The sequence below is a fragment of the Ahaetulla prasina genome, chromosome 13, assembly GCF_028640845.1.
Source record: "Ahaetulla prasina isolate Xishuangbanna chromosome 13, ASM2864084v1, whole genome shotgun sequence".
NCBI lineage: Eukaryota > Metazoa > Chordata > Lepidosauria > Squamata > Colubridae > Ahaetulla > Ahaetulla prasina.
The window spans coordinates 23,848,790-23,869,709 of NC_080551.1; the positions used below are offsets into that span (position 1 = coordinate 23,848,790).

A 20,920-nucleotide genomic window follows, 5' to 3' on the forward strand; every position below is an offset into this window, starting at 1 on the left:
CCGTTGGTTCTCCAGGAAAGTGCTGACCTCTGCATTGACAGGCCATCCCTGGATAGACATGTTTCTATAAATAAACCTGCTTTCTTTTCCTCCGACTGAAGGGATAAAGCTTTTGATTATTTTGACTTGCGTGGCTCTTTCTCTCTCCCAGCCTTCTCTGACTGGCTGGCTTAAAACTACACAAAACCCTCCCCTGATTTAGATCCAGCATCCATCTTATTTTGTCTTTGGTTTTAGCAACGGGAAACCTGCCTCTAAAACAGTCCAAGCTGGTATGACAATCGTCACAGATGTTTGCACAATGCAGGAAATCAGCCGTGCCGAAATGAGAGCCTTTTAGACTTGTTAGGATTACAGCTTCCAGAATTTCAAAGCCAACGCACCCGAGAAGTTTCAAGGGGGACCCGACTGCAGTGAGCAGCACCACACTGTGGTTTGCTTAACTATAGTTTATATCAGTGGTAAAATGTAAAATTTGTTACTACTGGTTCTGTGGGCATGGCTTGGGGGGGGGGGTAACATGACTGGGTCGACGTGGCCAACTTTTTTTTTTTTTAACTTTTAAAAGCATTTTTTTCTACAACCTCTTCGGCCAAAGAGATTGTAAAAAAATGCTTTTAAAAGGCTCTGACGATCCCAGCTGAGTTGCCTGATCATCAGAAGCTTAAAAGCATTTTTTGTTTTGCCTTTAAAAGAAAAAAAGTCTCTGACGATCAGGCAACTCAGCTGGGATCATCAGAGCCTTTTAAAATCATTTTTAACAACTTCTTTGGCCAAAGAGTTTGTAAAAAATGCCTTTAAAAGGCTCTGACAATCTCAGCTGAGCCACGCGATCATCAGAGGCTTTTTTTTTTACTTTTAAAAACATTTTTTCGGCCGAAGAAAAAATGCTTTTAAAAGTAAAAAAAAACCCTCTGATGATCGCACGGCTCAGCTAGGCATGGTGGGGGGCAGGGATTTTTGCTACCGGTTCTCCGAACCACCCACTGCCATTGCTACTGGATTGGGCGATCCGGTCTGAACCAGGAGCATTTCACCCCTGGTTTATATACCATTCAACCCCTGTTGGCTGAATTCAAACAGCCGTCAGAGGGTCATTCCCCTCACAGCAATCCTAAACAGATCTGGCTAAGATATTGCATGAACAAGGCCATTTTCTCAACTTTTAATTCCTGTCCTGTATCTTTTTCTCCAAGTAGGAGGCAAACGTATTTACATGATCGTGTTAAGGTCAGACTTCCACTAATTTGGAGTACCATTGACTTATGTTTCCTAAGTCTGATTTTGGAAAATCATAAAGGAAAACCTCGAAGGAGCCCTACTTGTGAAACAATTTTTTTTCAGGTGTGGTTCTTAAACCCACTGAACGGATCACAGAATTACATACCAAGAGTTTGAAGGTATCACGAGGAGCATTTAATCCAGTGTCCTGCCCAGGACATGAATCTATCACTACAGATGTGGAAGAAGAGCAAGCAGAGTTGGTGGACGGAGTTAAGGGTATCCTCAGTTTAGAGTCGTTGCGTTCCCACAAATGATCCCAGTCCGAAATCTCTTGAATTCTGTTGACTCTTAAAGGTAAAGGTAAAGGTTCCCCTTGCACATATGTGCTAGGTGTTCCCAACTCTAGGGGGCAGTGCTCATCTCCGTTTCAAAGCCGAAGAGCCAGCGCTGTCTGAAGACTTCTCCGTGGTCATGTGGCCGGCGTGACTCAACGCCAAAGGCTCACGGAACGCTGTTACCTTCCCACCAAAGGTGGTCCCTATTTTTCTACTTGCATTTTTTCCATGCTTTCGAACTGCTAGGTTAGCAGAAGCTGGGACAAGTAACAGGAGCTCACCCTGTTACGCAGCACTAGGGACTCAAACTGCCAACCTTTTGATCAACAAGCTCAGCGTCTTCGCCACTAAGCCACCACATCCCTGATGGTTGACTCTTATCTAGCACCCATTTAGTGCTGACCATTAGCTGACTAGATTCTTGTGCATGAGAAATCAACCAGCTTAATTAGAACCCAGTGAAGAGTCCTGATTCTTTGTGCCTGATACATACAGTTGCATTCTAGTGCAAAGGCTTCCCTAGAGCCCCCCACCCGACCGACAGCCAGAGAAAGGGATGCTGGAATCATCCTGATAGAGTTTTTTTTTCCCCCATTAAAAAACTAAATTTTGTTCTGCACTGAAACCTCTCTTTGTTCCCTCCAGAGAGCTGTCAAGCTGGGGAAATTGCCGGAGAATAGCCAGCTCTGATGTTTGCCGTCTCACACACTGCCTTATCAAACTGACAGTTCACAAATTTTAATCTAGGATTCTGAACATACAGTAAGTACAAGCTGGAACCTGCTCCTGTCTATTCTGAGTGTCCTGGAGAGAGGGAGAGAGGGAGGGGAAGGGAGAGGGGAGAGAGGGAGTGAGAGCGAGGGGGGAGAGAGAGAGTTGGAGGGAGGGGGGAGGCAGAGGGATGGAGAGGGGAGAGGAGGAGGGAGAGAGGAGGAGGAGGGAGAGAGAGGAGGAGGGAGAGAGAGGGGAGGGAGGGAGGAAGAGAGACGAGAGAGAGAGGGAGTGGGAGGGAGGGGAGGGAAGGGAGAGGGGAGAGAAAGAGAGGGAGAGGAGAGAGAGAGGGAGGGAGGGAGGGGGAGGGAGGGGGAGAGGGAGGGAGGGATATATATGTATGTATACACACACACACACGTATGCAGGCTGGAAAAAAAGGGGCCAATGATTGTCACAGCAAGAAGGACGAAATGCAAGAGTAGACACTAGAAAAATCTACAGCCTGACACATCCAGGGTCATCCAATCTACCCTCTGAATGCTACACTTCGGCGGCCTTTTGTTGGAAGTTTCTCCTTTTAGAAAATAATAATATGAGCCAACAGATTTAAGTCCTAACCTCTAGGGCAGTCTTTCTCAATGGGGCAACTTTAAGATGGGTGGACTTCAACCGTGAGAAGCAGACTTTTTCCTCAGGTACAAGATTTTAGATAAAGAAATATGGGACTTTGGAACGAGTAGAAGGCCATCAAGTTATTTTTCCATGCTGAGCAGAAGAATCTAAAATCAAGCGACCTCCAGGTCAACTGTGTCAATGAACACCCATAGAGACATCATGCTCCAATGTGCAATAGAAAATTTTCACTTGGCCAAACCTTGGTTGGTCTATTTTCATTGTTCAGATACTCCCCACAGATTTCATGTTGTTGCTGGAAGAAATACAGGCAAGCTCATACTCTGGACTTCAACCATAACAGAATGGTTATCTCCATTTCTTAGGAGACTTCTCAACTCACCTAAGCAAGTGTAGGATGACCAGTTTCCAGAGATGCAGTGCTGATCTTCCCCTCGCTGGTCCAATCATGCACTGGAAATGAAAAGAAGAAGACATTTTGAGATCGGCTGCCTCACAGAGAATTACATCCTTCAGGAGTGACTTGGGACCCATCGCTCATTCAGGCCAAGCCACCTCCTAAGATTATGGTTATGGGGCTTCAGTAGAAATACCTCTTTGGGTCCATCACCTTGATTGTCCGAGAGAAAAAGGCAAGCTATCAACCAAATGTATGGAGTAAGTCTGGTGATGTAAGGGTCTGTGAGAATGGCCTTGGGAGGCAGGAGGGAGGGAGCGGAAAACAGGACAACCAGCATTGAAAAGGTGTCATTGACCACAGAAAGGTGGGGGGAACATTTCAGAAGAGACCCTCCCTAGTTTTCTGAAGAGTAAAAGGGAAGAGGTAAGAAATATTATGTTATGTTAATGTAACCTTACAATAGGAATAGAGTTAGTGGAGTGGAGTGGAGTGGAGTGGAGTGGAGTGGAGTAGAATAGAGTAGAGTAGAGTAGAGTAGAGTAGAGTAGAGTAGAGTAGAGTAGAGTAGAGTAGAGTAGAGTAGAGTAGAGTAGAGTAGAGCAGAGTAAGGCAGACGAAAGAGAGGCAGAGCCTAAGGTGGAGTCAAGAGAGGAAGCATCCTAGAATTGTTACATTCCCATAAGCTATCCAAGTCCAACACCTTTTGAATTTTGTTAACTCTTACTTAATGCTGATTTCATTTTGGCCATTAGTTGATTCTTGTAAATAGCCATGAGCAATAAATCAGCTTAACTAGAACTTATTGTGTGGTCTTGATTCTCATCCCTGACATGTTAATGCACATAGTTGTTCTTCTTATACAATCAACTTTGCAGGAGCTAACAGGTAAGCAAGCAGTTGACTAAGATTACGACTTAGCAAAGAACAAACAGACATTGAAAACTGTAGCAAAGCTTTAGCCTTTGCGAATTCTCATACAAGAAACGGCCAGCAGGGCATCTGGTGCCAGGTTTGAACCAGCATCAATTGTCACACCGATGACAAGAATAATTGAATACCTCCAGCGCAAGGCTATTAAGCCAACATCAACCAACGCTTTATATAATCCTATATAAAAGGATGCAGAAGAGAAGAGAACAGTTGAGGAGGAATATAATTGGAAACACAGCTTGAGAAAACCTTGCTGGCACGTGGAAGAAACATGCCAGCTTTAGTTCTCAGACAGATGGCATCAGCCTGGAGATTTCATACACAGGTGACAAAAAGTTCCAGGCCTAACCACTCACATTTTCATTGGCATATTTCAGTTTTGGGCAGAGGGCCAAGCTTTTCAAAGGATCATCCAAGCCTAGATCTACCCTGATAAGGAATGAAGTTGTATCATGGTTGCCTAGATCTCATGGTTATTTGTCCCGGCTTCTGCCAACCTAGCAGTTTGAAAGCACATAAAAAAAACAAACATGACCCGATATTGTTACAAGGTAATGCTTTACCAAGGGATGCAGTGGCTAAAATGCTGAATTTGTTGATCGAAAGGTCGGCAGTTCAACAGTTCAAATCCCTAGTATCCCCACGCATAATGGGGTGAGCTCCCGTTCCTTGTCCCAACTTTTGCCAACCTAGCAGTTCGAAAGCAGGTAAAAAATGCAAGTAGGAAAATAGGGACCACCTTTGGTGGGAAGGTGACAGAGTTCCGTGCGCCTTTGGCATTCAGTCATGCCAGCCACATGACCACGGAGACATCTTCGGACAGCACTGGCTCTTCGGCTTTGAAATGGAGATGAGCACCGCCCCCTAGAGTCAGGAATGACTAGCACATCTGTGCGAGGGGAACCTTTACCACAGTTATACTTGGAGTGGTTCTTCTCAACCGTGATAACTTCAAAATCTGTGAACTTCAACTCCCAGAATTCCCCAGCCAACATGGGATCACCTCATCCCTTGAGATGAAACAAGTCCCTAAATCCCAAAGATTGGAGAAAGGATTGTCAGATTAAAGAACATGATTCCTTTAATCATGGGCCACCCAGAATGATTTCACAGAAACTCTTTTTTTTCTTGGAAGGACCCCCTCAGAAGACACAGATATTTCTTGCAACTGAAGGAGAATTGGTAGGGAAAATAAAGCCGGTAATTGTCCTCCTGCCAAGCCTGGGTTTGCTTGCTATGCCCCGGGGGACAAAGACATGGGTCAAATCCTGAAGTTCTCCAGAAGGTTCTTCAGAAGTTGAAGTTAGGAAACTCTGCCCTGTGGAAGCATCTCCTAGCTTAGGGGTCTACAAACTTGGCTCTTTTAAGCTTTGCTGGCTGAGGAACTCTGGGAGTTGAAGTCCACAAGTCTTAAAAGAGCCAAGTTTGCAGACCCCTGTCCTAGCTGTCCATCAAATGGCTATCACATTTCATTCCACCTCAATCCCATTCACAAAGATGGAATGCCTGAAATCAGCGTTGTAGCACCCAACCCTTTCTGGATGCTGTTTTCCTTGCTTGGATTGGCAGGGAAGTGACAGCTTCAAGCCAACTCTTGCCTTCCCGTCAGCCTTCCACATGTGGGTAAGTGGATGGCTTTAACTCCCAGCAATCTTTACCCAAGGAAGGCACTTAATGCAGTATCATTAAGTCATTGCTTCCCCTTCTTTTCCGATAAACCAGAAAGACGGAGATGAATCCCTGCTTACAGTGATAGGTGCATTCTCCTGCCCTCTAATCTCATTCCCATTCAGCAGTTGCAGCCTGCTTCACAATGCATTAATGAACAGAGTTTCATAGACCAGGTGCAGAACTGGGATGGAGCAAGCCAGCAACACATCTCTAGACGAGCCAAAGCTGGTCTGAAGAGAGTTGAACAGAAGTGACATCTCCCCAGCTACATCCCGTCCATACATTTCAGGAAAGCCTTAAGAGGTCAATAAATTAAGCTTGGTTTTGGGTAACTTCTTGGAATCTACATGGAAGTGGTTGGTCATGGTCTTCAAAAAACCCGTCCATGATGCTTCTTGATGTTCTAGTCCAGCCCATTGGCCTGGGATTCTCAGGGGATGTCCCATTTATGGACTGACTTGACCCAGTCCTCTTTAGCTTCAGTCATCAGCCGTGGTCAGCTGAAGCATGAAAGAGGAACCTAATCTACATATATAAAAGCCAAATACCACTCACTCATCATGAAATCTCCAGAACCGTAAAGCCTACAAACTTGAAATTTGGCACACATGTTCCTCTTGGCTTCTAGGTGCTCACTAAGGAAGAATTTTTCTAAATGACTATCAGATCATTAGTATTTCATATACAGTATTATATTCACATTCTCTGATGCTAAGGAGCTGGACATTCTACTCCCCCTCCCCACCTGAAAAGAACTCTGTTCCAACTGCCAGTTGCCTTATATTAACACCTTCTGATGCTACCCCTCCGCTAAACTGGGTGTGGGCATGGCCAATGCGTGACGCATCCAGCCTGCGGGCTGGGACATTCTATAACCCTCCCCCTCTGTTCCAGTTGACTTATATTAACACGCCCTGATGCCACGGAGTTATGCATTCTACATTAAGTTTCAGGATTTCAGTGTCAGTTTATCACGCCCAATCACATAGTTTCATAGTGAAGCACAGGTTTCCAGTTAGTCATGTATAAACTCTTTCCTCATGAGGAATCTAGAATCCCTTGAGATGAATCAAGTCACCCAAAGTCACAAAGATTGAAGAAATGCCCATCTAGATTCAAGGGAATCTAGAAACGCTACCATCTGCATTCCCTAAGGAAAAATAATTTTTTAAAATTTAGAGGGGGACTTTCCTACACCTCAAGAAGATTCTTCAGGAATATTTTTCCCAAGATCAGGGAACAGAATTTTTTTTATTGACCAAGTGTGATTGGACACACAAGGAATTTGTCTTGGTGCATATGCTCTCAGTGCACATAAAAGAAAAGATACATTCATCAAGGTACAACACTTACAACAGTTAATGATAGTCACAGAGTACAAGTTTAACTAAGCAATCAGGAAACAATCAATATAGAATCTCTGGTCCGCTTCAAGGTCTCCAGGAATAGAGAACTTGTTACTCATTGTCCTTATTTTCTTAAAACTCCCATCTTCACTGGGTTGGGTTTCATTACACATCCATCCATCACATTACAAGAGCTTAGATCCATAGACAAAAATAGTAAAAAAAAAAATAGTGTGTCAATTTTAACACTAAAGTTCTTAACTTTAGAATCCTCTCTCTGTATTTAAGTGATATCACAACATCCAGGGTGTTTGCACCATCTAGTGTCCAACTGTCCAAGAAGGCTGGGAGATCAATCCTGGAGGGAAGAGGGACATCTTATCTTATCCCACTGTCCCCTCCCTTCCCACTCAGGATCTGTGGAGGATTTACAGAGAAGAGCCACAGAAGGATAACTTAAAAATAAAAATAAACTATGGTGGATTGTTTCTTTATAAAACGACCAAACGACCATTTATTTATAGCTTCTCAACACCTTAGAGGCTTTCTCTCCTGGGTGTTTTATCCCAAGGTACACAACATGATGTGCAATCATTTGGAGTTTTGTTCAGGCTGTGTGAGTGTTTGCTGAACAGAAGACACACACACACACCTCTTCTTTCTCTGCCTGACATATGTCCTCTCCAATTCTTTTCTCACATTCCACTAATTTTGTCTCCCTGGGGGAGGGACCCAGTTTAGCAGCTGGTTTGGGGGCTGTGTACCCTTCCTTTTGGAGAACTTCTGTTCCAGATCCAAAGGGTGGAAGCATTAGAATGAGTGGAGGGGCAGGGGATTTTTTTGTGGGGGGGAGGGACGATGAGTTGAATCTCATCTTTCCACTTAAGTCTCTGATGGCAGAGAAGTGAGCAACCCCCTCTCAAAATCCCCAATTTACCCACTTACAGCTGAAATATTGTATTGTAAGGTAGTGGAGAAAAGATGACAATAAATTGTTCCTTCCTTCCTTCCTTCCTTCCTTCCTTCCTTCCTTCCTTCCTTCCTTCCTTCCTTCCTTCCTTCCTTCCTTCCTTCTTCCCTCTCTCCCCCTCCCTCCATTTTCTTTCTTTCCTTCCTTCCTCCCTTGTTGAAGTTTTACTTGGCTTTACAATGTGCCATTTTTAAGAAGTCTGGTGGGAATTATATAATCATTTGCATAGAATATTATAATCATTTGTCGAGGGGGTGGATCAAGGTGGGTACAAGGATGACCAATTTTGCTGTCCCCAAAAGTCCATGGCATGAGGCCAAATGGTAAAGAGGGCTAGGGAAGGTTGACTCCATCTGCAGGAAACCATCTGGTGATGTTATGATAACACCAGAGCATCTGGCCAAAGCTGTCGGCCTGGCTTTGGCTTTGAAGTGGGACTAATTGTGGGGATTTCAATTGGAGACTCACACCTATCTTGAACCATGGACACTGGGGATGTCAAACTATGTACTTGGGGGCATTCATGATCTACCTTCTATGGATTGTCCACTTGCTACCTGGCCATCGATCTTCATCATGGTGCTGTCCCTGCTTGTGGAACCACCATAGGTCATCACCTGGAAGCCATCCCTAGGAGTTTACAAGAAAAGATTGAAAAGCTACTTGTCTAGGATGGAATGAAGATCCCTGAAGGAGGTTGGACTAGTAGACCTCCAAAGTCCTTTTCAGTACTAGGATTCTACATTACGTTAAGCAGCTAGAACTCCTATTTTATAGAGATAAGTGAAACCACAACAGATTTTCTTCATTTCCCTTTCCCCCCCACCTTTATATGTGCTCTGACTCATTGCCACATCCGTTTTTGATGACTGTTCTCTTTTTTTAGAAAGGGAACACAAAAGTTAAGATGTCGTTCCGTGATCATTTTCCCCAGTGGACACATTATGGGGCTTTCTTTGTCCTAATGTCACCATCTTTCATGTATTCTTCCTAATATCCACTTTTTAAAAGCCATTCTCACCAGCACAATGTGTTTTAGTGCGCCTTTCCCTTAGCATATGGGTCTTAAAAAAAATCATTAAGGCTGTAAGTCGGTGAAAATAAGAAGCTGAGAAAAGGAGCACATTACAAATTGGTACATTTTTAGAGAGGACAAATGTTTGGATCGAGTGGTAATTTCTCATCCAGATTTATTATTTTCCAGGCCCTTACGCTAGTCAATCCCCCCCCCACCCCATTTCTACCACTTTTAAAGTGAGCAAAAGCATTTCTGAGTTCGTTACCTTTTCCAAGTCAACCGAAATAACAACAGAATTCCTAGGTAGTTCTTAGCTGTATCCTTTCTCTTGCAGTGACCCTGGGTGGGACAATTTCCCAGTCTGAAGGCAGGAAAGCTGTTCCTTCTACGGTTAGAAACACCCTCCAAAGAAACTTGTAAAACATTCCAAAGGGTTCTAGAGCAGGGGTCTCCAACCTTGGCAACTTTAAGACTCCCAGAGTTGAAGTCCACAAGTCTTAAAGTTGCCAAGGTTGGAGACCCCTGCTCTAGAGCAAAGTTTCTTAAACTTGACCACATGAAGATGGGTGGACTTCAACTCCCAGAATTCCACAGCCAGCCATGCTGAAATCTACTCATCTTCAATGTCTATGGAGAGTCTTATTGATCTGGGTCATGGTTGTCCCAAGGGTGTTTGTTTTCAAGAGGCAACTGGACTTCCTTGAAGACGTTTTGCTTCTCAACCAAGAAGCTTCTTCAGCTCTGAAGAAGCTTCTTGGCTGAGAAGACTGAAAGATTGAAAGACTTAGTTGAGAATACTGAAACTGAAGAAGCTTCTTGGTTGGGAAGCGAAACGTCTTCAAAGAAAAACAAACAAAGTCCAGTTGCCTCTTGAAAAAAAAAACCATGACCTGGATGACTGAGAATTTCCATAGATGTTGAAAATGAGCAGACTTGAACTCTCAGAATTGGCTGGGGAATTCTGGGAGTTGAAGTCCACCCATCTTCAAGTGGCCAAAGTTGAGAAATACTGTTCTAGAGAATGAAGAGGGGGAAAAAAAACAACCACCAGAAATCTGTTCGGCAGGAACGTCAATTGCTCGGGAAATTGGGAGACAGACTTAGCTTTGGCATCTGGTTCTTTGTGTTTAGCTGCTCTGACAATCCATCTGATGGAGAGAAGTAGGACGGCAATGTTTTACATCAATCATCTTGCGTGAGTCGTGATTGGCATCCCGTATGACGTTCCTCATCAGAGAAATGAATCCTGGCGCTTCAGAGATTTGGCAAGGGAGGGCTGTCAAGCTTAAGTGTTCTCCAGCAAGAAGGGTGCATGAAGAAAGCAACTGCTCGTAAGCAATGAGGCTTTCTCTCCGGAGCAACAACTCACACCAGCTCCTTCACAGTCTGGAGGATTCTCAAATCTCACCCCATGAACATCTTTTGAATGAAACCAACAAGGGCTCTGTGACAGAGACACCACTTCTAAGGAAAACACCCACCCATTCATTACATGCAGTGGTGGAATCTGAAATGGTTTACTACCGGTTCGCTGCTGCGCATGTGCGCTGCTTGTGCGCATGTGTAGTGTGCACTACGCACTAAATGAAAACACGCCAAAAAGAGACATAGAGTAAATAGAACAGCGTGGGGTGTGTGTGTTTGATCAGCTGTGGCGTGCAATCTTTTTTTTTTTACTTTTAAAAGCATTTTTTTTACAACCTATTCGGCCAAATAGATTGTAAAAAAAATGCTTTTAAAAGTAAAAAAAAAAAAGGCTCTGAGAAGCTAAACACAAAGAACCAGCTCAGCAGTGATTGTCAGAGACTTTTTTGTTTAACCTTTTAAAAGCATTTTTTAAAAGAAGAGGCAAGCGGGGAAGCGGGCGGCTGGGCATTGGGTGGGCATGGGCGGGGTGTGGGGCAGGGATTTTTGCTACTGGTTCTCTGAACCATCCGCTGCTATCGCTACCAGATTGGCTGATCCGGTTTGAACCAGGAGCATTTCACCCCTGATAACATGGCAGGGAGGAGTCTGGGGGGGGTTTTTTGGGAGGGAGGAGCACTTTGCTGCTGTGATGGCACTTTGGGAGACTTTGGGACAAAGGCAGACTGCTTAGGGCATAGTTAGATAAGAGAAGGCATATCCCTCGGCTGCACAATGGGTGGGGCAGGAAAAACAGAAGGGACCTTCCCTAAATTCTCAGGCTGTAAAGGAGATGGAGGAAGATTTGTACTTTCAGACTTGCAAGAATGATGTCAACCTTCATAGGTAGACCAGAAAAGAAACACAACCAAATTCTACTTTATTGTAACTCTACTTTGACAGAATCTTGCTATCTCTGAAAGTATGAAATCTCCCACCGTCTCCTCTACAGCTCAAGAAACTAGGGAAGGTCCCTCTTAACCAGGGGTGGTATTCACTTCCCTTTGCTACTGGTTTTCAAACGTGAGCATGCACACTCTCGCTTTGCTTGCATGCACCACCTCCGCGCATGAGGAGGGCCTTCCAGGCGTGCGCAGAGTGTCAAAAACATGGATAAATAGGACCTGATTATGTCAAGGCGGTGGGCAGAACTACCCGCAGCTGCTACTATTGGTTCACCTGAACTGGATGCAACTGGCTGAATACCACTAACCACCCACTACCCAGCTGAAGGTTATGCTGCCCTTTATTTGTCCATTCTCTAGGCCAGGGGTCTCCAACCTTGGTCCCTTTAAGACTTGTGGACGTCAACTCCCAGAGCAAAACTGGCTGAGGAACTCTGGGAGTTGAAGTCCACAAGTCTTAAAGGGACCAAGGTTGGAGACTCCTGCTCTGGCCAGCACCTCTTTGCCTGTCTCCCAAAATCCTTCCCACAAGCCATGCAGATGCCATCTATAAGTCATTTGAATTTGTGCAGTCCAAATTAGATTCTATTGCTCTTTTGCTGTTCTCCCTGTCTCTGGAAATCTCTGGAGAATATCTAAATTTTCAAGCCCTTTTTTAAAATGTGCATTGCATAAAAAAATAAGAGGAGAGGAAAGGAGAGGAAAGGAGAGGAGAAGGTTAGGTTAGGTTAGGTTAAGTACGGTCAGGTAAGATAAGATAGATGATACGATAAATAAAATAAATAAAAATGAAATAAAATGAAATAAACCAGCTTGATGAAAAGGAAGGACATGACTAGAGATATCAGCAGAAGACCAACTATGCTAATTTGTGTATGTGTGGGGGGGGGGTTGTTACTTGCAATTTACAAGCAATCCGGAATCCAGTATGGATCATTTAGTGACCTCCTGTGTTTTCATTGCTGAACTCAGTCATCAAGGACCACCCTAAAAGTTTCTGGCAAAGAAGAGGAGAGGCTTATGATAAAAGCTTTTGCCTTGATGTTATTATCAGGAAGTGACAAGATAATAACCCTGGTTAAAAGTATGAGAAACAGCCCCAACTGAAAGTTAAACATGCATAAAGCACCTGATCCCAGACGGAATGGCTGTTAATATTTTATAACAGAGCTCAGCCATAAGAGGTAATGAATTAATGCTTATAGACTAGGAACCAGCCCAAACTCCCGGAAAAGAAACAGTATCCTAGCGACAGCCGAAGCAAATAAGGATCCCTCCACTGTCTTTTTATACGGGGCCTGTAAGATTACCAAATACTTGTAAAATATTTACTACCATTTTGGCAAACAAAGCTAAAAGCAAAGAGCTTCTAATTACACAGACCGAGATTCAGTTTGGGGTTTTCGTCAATCTGAAATTGCACAGAGGTGGTAGACGAATAATAGAATAGAATAGAATAGAATAGAATAGAATAGAATAGAATTTTTATTGGCCAAGTGTGATTGGACACACAAGGAATTTGTCTTGGTGCATATGCTCTCAGTGTACATAAAAGAAAAGATACGTTCATCAAGGTACAACATTTACAACACAATTGATGATCAATATATCAATGTAAATCATAAGGATTGCCAGCAACAAGTTATAGTCATACAGTCATAAGTGGAAAGAGATTGGTGATGGGAACTATGAAACGATTAATAGTAGTGCAGATTCAGTAAATAGTCTGACAGTGTTGAGGGAATTATTTGTTTAGCAGAGTGATGGCCTTCGGGAAAAAAGTGTTCTTGTGTCTAGTTGTTCTGGTGTGCAGTGCTCTATAGCGTCGTTTTGAGGGTAGGAGTTGAAACAGTTTATGTCCAGGATGCGAGGGATCTGCAAATATTTTCACGGCCCTCTTCTTGATTCGTGCAGTATACAGGTCCTCAATGGAAGGCAAGTTGGTAGCAATTATTTTTTCTGCAGTTCTAATTATCCTCTGAAGTCTGTGTCTTTCTTGTTGGGTTGCAGAACCGAACCAGACAGTTATAGAGGTGCAAATGACAGACTCAATAATTCCTCTGTAGAATTGGATCAGCAGCTCCTTGGGCAGTTTGAGCTTACTGAGTTGGCGCAGAAAGAACATTCTTTGTTGTCCTTTTTTAATGAAAATCCATCTTCCCACGTGGGATCCAAGCACAACCTTATTCAAGAGGGTTCAAAAAGCAACAAAGCTTATTCCCATCGGTTGTCCATTGGACAGAAGAGAATGACATCATCTGTAGAAGATGACCCAGCTGAGCCCAAGGGAGGAGGTATCAAATGCATCATAAATCAGGAGTCCCTGCACTGCTTTGAGTTCCTGTGGTGGGAAGCAAAGTTTTGGCAAGGTTGAAAAAAACCACAAGCAAGAAACTCCTGGGCTTAACTGGAGAAAAGACAGGGAGCAAAGGTGGAGCAGAAGAACTGCCCCTTTCTCAACGCCCCTCCCCAGCTCTCTCATTGTTTTGCTGTTAATGAATGAATGGGAGAGCTAATTGCTGCGTGAAACTCCTCATTACTTGAGAATTCCCATTAAGACAATTTAATTACTGTGCAGTTCGGGCCACTCCCACTTGTCTCATTAGATCAAGACTGGGATGAACGGGGACGATGAGGAGGCAGAGAAAATAACGATGGGAAAAGAAGAAGGAAGTATGATGCATAGAAGGTTACAACAAGATGCTCAGGTTGGTGGAATTGGAGAAAGGGAGGTGAAGAGGAGCATACTTCTTGGAAGCTAAGAGATAAATGACCCACTTGATTAAAGCTCAACTCTTCTAAACTTCACCATTGTTTCATGAACTTACATTTGCTCCTCCAGGTTGACCAATTACGATGTTGGAGGCATCCATTGGTTGTCATAAAAAAAGAATCAACTCATGTTTTTAACAGACATTAGGGGCTGTTCATGCTTAGCGTGAATGTAATCACTAATCATGTCTGATCTCAAAAAAGAATGCAGGGTCAGACCTGGTCGGTACTTGAATGAGAGAGTTGAAAAGGAACTTGAAGGTCTTCAACTCCAAGGCCAGACAAGGAATAATGGATGGAAACTGACCAAGGAGAGATTCAACCTAGAAATGAGGAGGAACTTTCTGACAGTGAGAACCATCAACCAATGGAACAGAAGTTGCCTTCGGAAGTTGTAGGAGGTTCATCACTTGAGGCTTTCAAGAAAAGATTGGACTGCCATTTGTCAGAAATGGTGTAGGGTCTCCTTCTTGGGCAGGGGGTTAAGGGGTCATCAACCTTTTGGACCTCAGGACCACTAAATTAATAATTTAAATCCCGTGGACCACTAATGAGATTTTTTTAAAAAAATGAATAGTATTTAGTGCAATATAAAAAAATGCAAATAATTTTTCTGCAGACTGCCAAAATTTTCTCACTGATCACCAGTGGTCCATGGACCACTGGTTGGTGATCGCTGGACTAAATGACCTATAAGGTCCCTTCCAACTCTGTTAATCTATTCTGTATCTATTCTATTAATTCCCATCCCGAGACAGGAATCTTTACACCATCCCAGCCAAAATTTGTCCAATCTTTTCTTGAAAACCTCCAGCGATGGAGCACCCACAACCCCGGGGAAGGAAGGTGTCCCATCGTTCCACTAGATCACTAGGTAAGAGTAGAAGCTGAGCTGGGAAGCCAACAACAACTACAACATGCCTTACCCAGAAAGGCTTGGATGAAAACCATTAGGTATGTTCCTGAAATCACCAGAAGCTCAGATTGATTTGAAGGGAAACTTTCTGTACTTCTTTCTGATTTCCATACCTTGCCTGGCCTGACTTGGATGTGATGTGATGTGGTCCAAAGAACTGATGCAATCGCTTTCAGTATCTTCACTCTCACTTTGGACTGGAGAAGAGTTGACAAAGAGAACAAGTCAGATGAAGGGATGGAATGCACCAGACTAGGAACTGGGAGACTTGAGATCTGGATCAGCTAGGTCAGGGGTCTCCAAACCTGGCAACTTTAGGGAGTTGTGGACTTCAAATCCCAAAATTCCCCAACCAGCCATGCTTGAAATTGCCAAGTCTGGAGACTCCCCACTCCCCGACCTTCTGTAAGGCCATTCCTTCTCTCTCAGTCCTAGGAAGAAGACGACGACAAGGGTCAATCACTTCCAAAAATCTTGCCAAGAAATCTGCAGGGGGGTTATCCAGGCAATTACCAGGAGTCAAGACCAGTGGTGAAATCCAATTTTTTTTACTACCCGTTCTATGGGAGTGGCTTGGTGGGCGTAGTGTGGCTTGGTGGGTGTGGCAGGGGAAGGATGCTGCAAAATCCCTATTCCCTGCCCACTCCTGGGGGAAGGATATTGCAAAATCTCCATTCCCACCCCACTCTGGAGCCAGCCAGAGGTGGTATTTGAGTAGTTTGGAGAACTACTCAAAATTTCCACTACCGGTTCTCCAGAACCTGCTAGATTTCACCCTGGTCAAGACTGATATGAAAACACACACACACACACACACACACACACACACACACACACACACGCACGCACGCACGCACGCACACACACACAATTACAAGCATCTCCCAGTTCCATGCCATCTTCAAAAGCATCCCTCCTTTCCCTCCAAGTCCATCTCAGAATTACTGAAGCATTTTCCTCTCTCTTGGAGCTTCCAAATCAATTTAGCTTCCTCCTGACCTTCCTTCACACATCTGCATGCACACACACACACACACACACACACACACACACACACACACACACCATCCTTTTCCCCCTCCCCCCTCCCTTGCGCATGAAGTTTTGGGCTAGAGAAAACAGAGTCTTAATCTCTTCTGTGCAATCTCACTTCGCTCTGATGGCCTCGACGGATAAAAAGGCTTCCTTGCATAAAGCCAAGCGGGACTCACAATGGGGTGTGATTCTGGTTACAAAGGCTTGCAGGAATTAGGGCCGGAGAAATCTCCGCAGGCAGGGAGAAAGTGGGCAGCTCTTTTGAAAGAAGAAGAAACCGTGGCAAAATAGCACGTCCTGTTTAGCCCCAGGATGCCTCCAAATGAACAATTTGGCATTTCGGCCTCCACAACAGATAGTGAGAATGTCATGGCCGGTGAACACGGTTCTACTATTACTATTATTTTAAAATTCGATTTATATACTTACATCCCGAGTAAAGATGTTCAAAGCCACCCACAACAGAAAGAAAATGAAACAAACAAAAAAAAAAGTCAGGAATAGAATAGAATAGAATAGAATAGAATAGAATTTTATTGGCCAAGTGTGATTGGACACACAAGGAATTTGTCTTGGTGCATATGCTCTCAGTGTACATAAAAGAAAAGATACGTTCATCTTTTCTTTTATTTCTTTTCTTTTCTTTCAAAATGCGGTGTCCCTATTGTTTCTTGAAATATCTAGCAGATTTTAGAATCAAGTATTTCCTTTTAGAATCAAGTAAAGCCAAAAATTTTTGGCACGGGATAAGAGGAGATACTAATGCAAAATATAGAAGCAAAACTGGAATTCTTTTTGCTGGGTATTATTGAGGGCAAATACAACAAGAATACAATTTACCTAATGTTACACATTCTAACAGCAGCAAGATTAGCTTTTGCACAAAAATGGAAAAACAAAGAAGTGTTAGCTAAAATATTAATTTCTGGAGAAATGGACAGACTGACCTTGGAACTTAAAGATAAGAGGGAATCAGAGTATTATGAAATCTGGAACAAATTTTACTATTGGCTGGAAAGGAGGAAAAATGCTGGGATATAGGACCATTGACGAGTAAAATGCTTGGAAGTTTTTACGTTAATTTGTAGATACGACTGAATTAGATATTGAAATAATCTATATGGATGAAAGTGTTGTGGTCCACTAGCAGCCTGCAGAGCTGGCAATGGAATCAGACAGCGATGAGGCTGAGGAAGAACATGGGCCAGTCCTGGAGGCTGGGGAAGGCCTCGATAAGGGCTCTGCGTTGGAGGCAGAGATGGGGCCAGGGCCATCTGGGAGTGATGTGTGGACTCTGCCATCACTCCGCTTTGCTCCGCCATTGCTACTGGATTGCCAAACTACCAGCCACAATTGCTACCGGATCGCGCGAGCCGGTCCGATCTGGGAGCATTTCACCCCTGGTTTGAGCTGTACATAAAGTGATCCTCTACCTTTCTAAGTTGTTCCTCCCCACTTTTCCATAAATAAAGAGATCTTAATTTACTTTTCTGACTTGGATTCTATCATGCCACACTGGGCTAATTGTTCTTGTCGTTGTTAACGATTAACGCTTCTAGCTGACTGACAAAAAAACCAACCAACCTTTTTCATCTACTAAGGACAGATGGGTGGAGACCCCTCTGGCCCCTGGATCAAGGCTCAGTGGTGTTCAACTTGTAACTAACATTCTGATAAGCAAAGGAACTAGGAAGTTGCATCTTTTCTTTCTGAAGTGAGCTATTTCTTTGTCCTTTTCTCTTCTGTTCCTACGTGGAGGTTGGTCCTTTGCTAAATAAATGTTTCTCATCAGGTTGCAAAGCAATTAACTTGCAGAGGAAGAATTTGCATAGACTGAAGAGCGAGTCAATTGTTTTGTTCATTCCTTTGCTGGAAAAGAACTTAGAGCCAGAGGTCGGCGCCGAGCCGGTCTGTTGAATAGGAAGCAGGACAAAAAAAAAGGTAGGAGGTGACTCGAATAAGCTGGGAAAGGGTCTTTGTGGGGGAGGGGGGAAATGTGATTCAAATGGAATCCATTTATGCAAATAAACACATTTTCATTCGGATCACAGAATCCCACCTCCCCCTACCAGGTGAAAATTTGTTTATTCAGACAGTCATAAAACACCCTGGAATATGTCCTTGCATGCTGACGGTATGGTTTCATGACTGGTTTGTCAGTATATTTCCTAGTTTGTACTTGGGTGGGAGATAGCCAGAAAACCCCAAATTGTAGGAGAGACTACAAATTAAAAATGATAGAAAAATATTTGTAGCTCGGGTGGTAGATGTTGGTGGTGTTGTGGTCCGCCAGCAGTCTACAGAGCTGGCAATGGAGTCGGACAGTGATGAGGCTGAGGAAGAGAGTGGGCCAGTCCTGGAGGCAGAGGAAGGCCCGGATGAGGGCTCTGCGTTGGAGGCTGAGGTGGGGCCAAGGCCATCGAGAGTGAGGTGCTGACTCCAGAGCCTCCAGAGACTGATAGTAGTGAGGCAGAGGAACAGGAGGAGCCTGTTATGTATTTGGACTTTAGGAGGGAAGTTTGGGCGGGAACAAGCACGTTGCTGATTGGCTGATGCCTCAGCCAAAATAGTATTTAAAGAGGGGTTTTTGCCTGTTGGCTTTTGCTGGGTCACAATAAACTAAAGAGCTGTTGTCACTTGTATCGTCTCCTGCCTCTTCATTGCCCAAACATAACAGATCCTGTTCCTAATGCACGCATGAGAAGAGCTGCCAGAAGGCAAGAGCAGCTCAAGCAAAGAGGACGACTCGGGAGTAGGGCCAAGAGATGATTGGCCCCTCCCATAAGACTTAAAAGACCAGCAACGGCATTTGATCTCTTTGCTGGAAAACAACGTTGGTAGCTTCATCTTCTTGCATTTATTTTTGTATTGGTGACTTCTGAACGTTTGCCAAGAAAGGCCTTTAACAGTTTGCCTAATTGGACCAAGGTTTGCGATAGGACTGAGGAATTTGTGTTGGAAGGAATTTGCTTTAATATAGTTGAAGTGCGCTGGGAATGAAGTAATTCTCAGCTGTTTGAATAAAGTTTGTTTGTTTTTACACTGACTGAGTTTCCTACTACCTACTTGGGTCTGGGTCACAAAAGGTGGTGGTTTTTTACTCCAGGTTTGCTATTTAGGTTCCAAACATTTTGACACCAGGCTAGGTGATATTTTCAGTGGGATATTTGTTGGAAGCACCCAGTTCTTCAACGCTTTTATTGCTCTCATGTGGTCATGTAGTTGGTGAGTTGTGTGACCAGCTGGTCATGCCGTGTGACCTGCCTGTGACCCGACAGGACATGTGGCATGATAGGTCACACCCAATGACTGATCAGTCCCATGTGTCAAAGTTCCAAGTAACATACACGTAGCAAACAAAAGGTAATTCCTCAAAGAATAAGTTTATCGGATATGTCATATTGGCACAGGCTGGTGAAAACCGACTCTGATTATTCCCGCGGTTTTCACCTAATTAAAAGTGAAAAAAAAGTCTTTATATGAAGAAATCTATAGCAGGGGTCTCCAACCTTGGTCCCTTTAAGACTTGTGGACTTCAACTCCCAGAGTCCCTCAGCCAGCAAAGTTGGCTGAGGAACTCTGGAGTTGAAGTCCACAAATCTTAAAGGGATCAAGGTTGGAGACCCCTGATCTATAGAAACAAAATCAGTACAAAATGTTCTATCAGTGGCACTTAGCCCCAACAAGACTTGGAAAAATGTACCCCAACCTAAACCCTAACTGCTGAAAATGTGAAAAAGAACAAGGTACCTTTTTTCATCTATGGTGGCTTAGCCCAGAAATCAAAAAACACTGGATTAAAATACAAAAATGGTGAAATGAAATTACACATTGCCGAATAGAATTGAAGCCTCAACTGTTTCTTCTGGGAATCATTAAGGGAAAAATATCCTAAAAAGATTAAATATTTGATCATTCATATTATTACAGCAGTGAGCATTGTACTCACACAAGCCTGGAAAATGCCCACTACACCGACAGATTGTGTAATAATCTGGAAAATTTTTGAGTGTACAGAAATGGACAAATTTACTATAGAATTAAATAAAAAGGAAGACTTGGAATATTATTCAACCTGGGAAAACTGGTCTCGATGGAAAATAAAAATAGGAAATATATCGATCAAAATAAGACATAAATTGTGTTTACATATATTTGATCATGGTTTTCCCAGTTGCAATGTATGGCTGTGAAAGTTGGACCATAAGGAAGGCTGAGCGCCAAAGAATTGAGGCCTTTGAACTCTGGTGCTGAAGAAGACTCCTGCGAGTCCCTTGGACTGCAAGGCGATCCAACTGGTCAATCCTAGGGGAGATCAACCCTGACTGCTCTTTTGAAGGCCAGATCCTGAAGATGAAACTCAAATACTTTGGCCACCTAATGAGAAGGAAGGACTCCCTGGAGAAGAGCCTAATGCTGGGAAAGATTGAGGGCAAAAGAAGAAGGGGATGACAGAGAACGAGGTGGCTGGATGGAGTCACTGAAGCAGTAGGCATGGGCTTAAATGGACTCCAGAGGATGGTAGAGGATAGGAAGGCCTGGAGGAATGTTGTCCATGGGGTCACAATGGGTTGGACATGACTTCGCAACTAACAACAACAAATATTTGATCAAGAAGGAATATCTGAGAATCTATGAATACAGCTA

At 43.6% G+C, this 20,920-nt stretch overlaps 1 protein-coding gene across 4 annotated transcripts in view; it reads right to left on the reverse strand.

The window, feature by feature from the left end:
* LINGO1 (leucine rich repeat and Ig domain containing 1) overlaps positions 1-20,920 on the reverse strand; it is a 354,415-nt gene that overhangs the window by 129,440 nt on the left and 204,055 nt on the right. For all 4 annotated transcript variants that reach the window (XM_058156707.1, XM_058156706.1, XM_058156708.1 and 1 more), the window contains one exon: positions 3,289-3,359. The gene's annotated coding sequence lies outside the window, so the exon portion shown is untranslated. The remainder of the gene's footprint in view (positions 1-3,288; positions 3,360-20,920) is intronic.